The sequence below is a fragment of the Pan paniscus genome, chromosome 2, assembly GCF_029289425.2.
Source record: "Pan paniscus chromosome 2, NHGRI_mPanPan1-v2.0_pri, whole genome shotgun sequence".
Lineage (NCBI taxonomy): Eukaryota > Metazoa > Chordata > Mammalia > Primates > Hominidae > Pan > Pan paniscus.
In genome coordinates this window covers 17,848,404-17,854,532 of record NC_085926.1, presented here as the reverse complement: position 1 = coordinate 17,854,532, position 6,129 = coordinate 17,848,404, and the positions used below count along the sequence as shown (strand labels likewise).

Genomic DNA, 6,129 nt, shown 5'->3' with positions numbered 1-6,129 from the left:
CTACATTCCCACCAACAGTGTAGAAGTATTCCCTTTTCTCAAATAACTAACAACTCCCCTCAACAACCCCCCTACTGGGCATCTACCCAAAGGAAGAGAAATTGTTATATCAAAAAAAAACCTTCATTCTTATGTTTATTGTAGCACTATTCACAATAGCAAAGTCATGGCATCAACCTGTGTATCCATCAACAGATGATTGGATTTAAAAAAAAAAAAAAAGGTGCTATAGAGTGCTTGCAGCGCACAGGCGCAGGGCTCTCTCCTTTTGTCAGTCGGCAATGCCTGCGGGGCCGGTGGCTCTGTGACAGCGGCGGTGGCTGGACTCTGGCGCCATGAGCGGCTTCAGCACCGAGGTGCACACCGCACCCTTCTCCCTGTAGTACCGAGTCTTCCTCAAAAATGAGAAAGGACAATATATATCTCCATTTCATAATATTCCAATTTATGCAGATAAGGATGTGTTCCACGTGGTAGTTGGAAGTACCACGCTGTCTAATGCAAAAATGGAGATTGCTACAAAGGACCCTTTAAACCCCATTAAACAAGATGTGAAAAAAGAAAAACTTCGTTATGTTGCGAATTTGTTCCCGTATAAAGGATATATCTGGAACTATGGTGCCATCCCTCAGACTTGGAAAGACCCAGGGCACAATGATGAACATACTGGCTGTTGTGGTGACAGTGACCCAATTGATGTGTGTGAAATTGGAAGCAAGGTATGTGCAAGAGGTGAAATAATTGGCATGAAAGTTCTAGGCATATTGGCCATGATTGACAAAGGGGAAACTAACTGGAAAGTCATTGCCATCATTGTAGATGATCCTGATGCAGCCAATTGTAATGATATCAATGATGTCAAACAGCTGAAACCTGGCTACTTAGAAGCTACTGTGGACTGGGTTAGAAGGTATAAGGTTCCTGATGGAAAACTAGAAATGAGTTTGCTTTTAATGCAGAATTTAAAGATAAGGACTTTGCAATTGATACTATTAAAACCACTCATGACCATTGGAAAGCATTAGTGACTAAGAAAATGAATGGAAAAGGAATCAGTTGCATGAATACAACTGTGTCCAAGAGCCCCTTCAAGTGTGATCCTGATGCTGCCAGAGCCATTGTGGATGCTTTACCACCACCCTGTGAATCTGCCTGCACAGTACCAACAGATGTGGATAAGTGGTTCCATTACCAGAAAAACTTAATGAGATTTCTCTGGAATACAAGCTGATATTGCTGCATCGTATTCATCTGGATGGGAAAAGTAGTAGCTTTTCAAAGCTTTAAATTTGTAGAACTCATCTAACTAAAGTAAATTCTGCTGTGACCAATCCAATATACTCAGAATGTTATCTGTTTAAAGCATTTTTCAAATCTCAACTAAGATAACTTTGAGCACATGCTTAAATATCAAAGCAGTTGTCGATTGGAAGTCATTTGTGAATAAATGTGCAAGGTGAGCACACATTGGATGTATATGTTACCATATGTTAGGAAATAAAATTATTTTGCTGGAAAAAAAAGTGGCATATATACATCATGGAATATTATGCATCCATAAAAAAGAATAAAATAATTCTTTTGCAGCAACATGGATGGAGCTGGAGACCATTATCCTAAGTGAAATAACTCAGAAACAGAAAATCAAGTACCACATGTTCTCACTTATAAGTACCTCTGTAAACAGAGGGTACACATGGGCACAAAGATGGAAATAATAGACACTGGTGAATCCAAAAGAGGGGAGACTGGGAAGAGGGTGATGGTCGAAAAATTACCTATTTGATATAATGTTCACTGTTCAGGTAATGGCTACACTAGAAGCCCAAACCCTACCATATACAATACGTCCATGCAACAAACATGCACATGTACCCCCTGAATCTCTGAAAACAAAAAATAATTGAGGGACATTCTTCTGCCAAAGGCACCCCGAAAGTATCATATTATCCTCCTCAATGGCTAGTTGAAATAATCATAACTAACATTTCCTGAGCACTCAATATATGTTAACTAATGTTCTAAGAATTTTGCATGCATTCATTTCCTCTTTGCATGCTTACTAATTTTAAGAGGTAAGTACTATTATTGTCTTTGTTTTACATCTGAGGAGACTGAAGCACAAAGAGTTTAAGAAACTTGTTGAATGTCATACAATTAAAAAGTCCCAAATCCAGTATTAGAACCCAGGCATACAATTAAAAAGTAGCAAATCCAGCCGGGCACGGTGGCTTACGCCTGTAATCCCAGCACTTTGGGAGGCCGAGGCGAGTGGATCACTTGAGGTCAGGAGTTCGAGACCAGCCTGGCCAATACGGTGAAATCCCGTCTCTACTAAAAATACAAAACTCAGCTGGACATAGTGGCACGTGCCTGTAATCTCAGCTGCTCCGGAGGCTGAGGCAGGGGAATCACATGAACCTGGGAGGCAGAGGCTACAGTGAACCGAGTCTGTGCCAGTGTACTCCAGCCTGGGTGACAGAGTGAGACTCCGTCTCAAAAAAAAAAAAAAAAAAAAAAAAAAGTAGCAAATCCAGCATTAGAACCCAGGCATTCTGACTCCAAGGCCTTTACTCTTAACCCTAATAGCATACTGCCTCCCAGATGGAGCCAAGGAAAAGAGTGGGCAAAGTATAGCTTCCTAAATAGAAGACCTTGAGCAGCCAGCATGACCATCCAAAGAATTCACTACTGGAATCTAGTCCCCATTACTTCTGTCCAGCAGGAATGATACTGTCATAGACTAATGGCCACTGTGGGTTGTTTCCCACTCTTCTCTTTTCCAAATGGGATTCTTTTTTTAATTAAAGTCATCCTGTTCTTTCTTCATCAGTTTATATGGATTGTGTTATAGATGGATAACATATTATTAAAGAAAGTCCCTAGACTATGAGACGTTTCAGCCAGACATGAAGGAGAGGATCCCACATCACCCAGAGAATCAAAAGGAACTTGGAGCTAACACACTAAATCTTGAGTTGTTTCTAGTAGGAAAACATAGATGTTTCTGAGAGTATGGACAGGAAGAAGGATTTGTATGGGTACTGGACAGCCAGTACCCATTGGTAAATTGGTAATTTATCCAGCAACCTATTTCCCCTTTCTAAAAATATCTACCTCTTTCTCAGATGGTTCATTGGCTTTGGGCACCTGAACCTCATGGCCAGTCCAAGAAATGAATGAGTCCTGATTAGTATGCAAATCAGAATAATCTTACCTTATCCTCACATCGACCTTGACATGACAACTAGCTTAAGAATGGTCAGTAACCCAATCCTACACCAATCAGTACATAGTACCTATTCACCATGATTGGTTCAGTTTAGTCCAAACAATGCAATGAACAAGGATTTTGTTCACTGGTCGGGGGAAAAGGTACCACAAAATCAGTCATGGAATGAAGCTGGACCTGGGTAGTAGAGTGCAAGAAGAAAAAAATACTAAAACTCAGTCCTTGGTGATATCACTGAACTAGATCAACCAATAATGAAACTCTTCCAATTCCTGGACTTCTGACTCTATGAGCCAGTAAGTCTCCTTTTCGACTTAAGCCAGTCTGAGTTTTGCTTTCTGTTAATTAATGGGTCCCTGAGTTCAGCAGAGGGTCTCAGGGGCTGAAACCAGACTCTTGAGGGAGTTCCAGCCTCTTCCTAGAGGTGAATGTCTCTGGAGATGGAGCAATGGAGCACTCCTACAAGTGCTAGAGAAACTATAAACTAAATTTAGTTTCTGCTATAGAAAGGAATTTCTCCTGCTGAGATGAAGTAGCATCATTGGAGTGACATTCAAAGGAACAAGCGGCAAAGCTAGAACAGTAAGAAACAAATCCCTTTTTCCTCCTCCAACCTTGGAGTCACCCTGAAGTGCCTCCTGTTAGCAAAGCTTAACTGGGATCAGCTTGCAAAGCAGAAGTGTGGTTTGTAGAGTCCCAATTCTACCATCACAAAGCAGGGGGCAGATTTGGAGCTTAGAGATAATAACTTAAATACTATCACAGAGCAGTTCATTTTTACTGTGTGGAGGAGGAACACATAGTCAGACTGTCAGAGAAGAGAAAAATAAAAATAATCCAGTTCCTACATCTCCCATGCTTCTTACACCACCACCTATAAAAGCTTTTTGAACACTGTGAAGTATCATTTAAGGAAAGGTGCTACGGTTATTATTTCTTCTGGGTGACAGATTTGAATAGTTCTTCCCTAACAGCTTGGGTGTGAAGAGCTGACCTGTTGACATCTCAGCAGCCATATTTGTATATGAACTCTTACTTGCCAGAAACATCATAGTATTTCTGTTCCGACAGAAATGTGAGAATGCTTTTTCATCAAGAAACATCCTAGGCATTGTGATTTTTCTCCATAGATATTTATGGAGCCATCATTTGAACATCTCTATTTTCTCAGGGTGCTGAAGGAGAAAATGTTGATTATAGAATATTCTGAAAATCACCCAGTGTGTATAAAGCTAATAAAAAGACATATTGTGGTCATGGTAGGAGTTTCAAAGAGGTAATAATTGTGGCTTCACTGTGCCTATGTGTTTGGCAGTCTTTCTTTTGTATAAAATGTCTGTTCGTTCCATTGTCCACATCTTTGTTGACTGAGTTAGGACAGATTTAATAAGAAAATTTATATTCTTATGCCAATTTTGGCAGCTCTAATGACATAAAAGTCTTTCTGATGTTTTTCCTAGGGCAGTCAAAAGCAGTGGTCAACCAGAAACAGCGTTTAGAAACTTTCTTTAACTGCCAGATTGGAAGATCAGCCTTAGACCAGTGCTTTAAACTCCAGTATTTCTAAATGAGATCTAAAGGATAGGTATATCCTTTAGGATATAACTTGATGGCTTATTCTGGAAAACTTCTTCAGGATAATTGGGGATGTGCAAATCAGAGAGGAAAAGTGACAATCATCTTAGCCTCTCACAAGCCTAGAAGTGACATAAAAGGGAGAAAGAAAAAGAAAGAGGCAAACCTATTTCTAGATCTAAGGGTTAACCTAAACCTCTCCCCAAAAAGGAGAGATAATTTAAAGTGGTAAATGCAACTCAGTCACTAAGCAAAGTCATATCACATCCATTCAATGTCCTACACATGTGTAGTTCACAGAATGGATACATATAATAAACGCCTGAGAATTTAAAATGCTTACTTCACAACTATTGCCCAAGTGGCCCATGTTTGGTTGAGAGGTCATTAAACAGGGAGTAATAATTAAAAGTGTGGGCTCTTGGACCGAGTTGCATAAATGCAAAACTGGGTGTTTCTTATTAATAAACTCTAGGATATTGGGTAAATTATTCAACTCTTTGTGCCTCAGTTTCTAATTTGTAAAATGGGAGGATAATATGCCTACCTCAAATTGATTGGGAAAAATAGAATGCCACAAAAATACAGTGGCTTAAAGATGATACAAGTTTTTTTCTCATGTGGCAGCCCCCAGTGGATCCAGTAGTGGAGAGGTTCTGCTCTACTCATCCATTCACACACCCACGTGCCCTCCATCTTGTTACTCTACCCTCCCCTAGGTCATTGTCCTCATCTTCTTTGTGGAGGTTGGGTCATAGAATTCCAGCTCAAAGGAATGGAAATAGAACACTGGCCCAGGACAAAGTGATTTTCTTTTAAGGAGGTGACCTATAGTTGCACTCACCATTTACACTCACATATTGGCCCTAACATGTTCATGTGCTTCAAAGGAAGCTGGGAAATATAGTGGCTAGTTGGAAGGCCATGTGTCCAGCTCTATTGTTTTGAGAAAAGGGAGAAATGGATTTTAATAGGCAAGGAGAGTCTGTCATCCTACCTCATAAGGTTGCTGTGAAGTAAATGAGATAATGCACTTAGAAGAACTGAGACATTTAGTGACTGTTCTATAATAGCTAAATATTGGTATTGCCAGGTTAACAAGCTCCTCTTTCTCCTTGTTTCAGGTACAATTCCCTTTTTAATGTTAGCCATTTGACTTTCTTTGGCCAATGAAATGTTCATGGCAGTGACGAGTATCGTTTCTAGACAGAAGGATTAATAGTCGGTATGCCATTCACCCTGTTTTTGTGTTTGTTTTTGTTTTTGTTTTGTTTTGCTTTCCCCTGCCATGGTAATCATGGAAGCACTTGTCAGCCTGGATC

General features: G+C 40.0%; 1 pseudogene; it reads left to right on the top strand.

The window, feature by feature from the left end:
- LOC100979890 (inorganic pyrophosphatase-like) lies at positions 1–1,233 on the top strand (annotated as a pseudogene).
- The last annotated feature ends 4,896 nt before the right edge of the window (positions 1,234–6,129 follow it).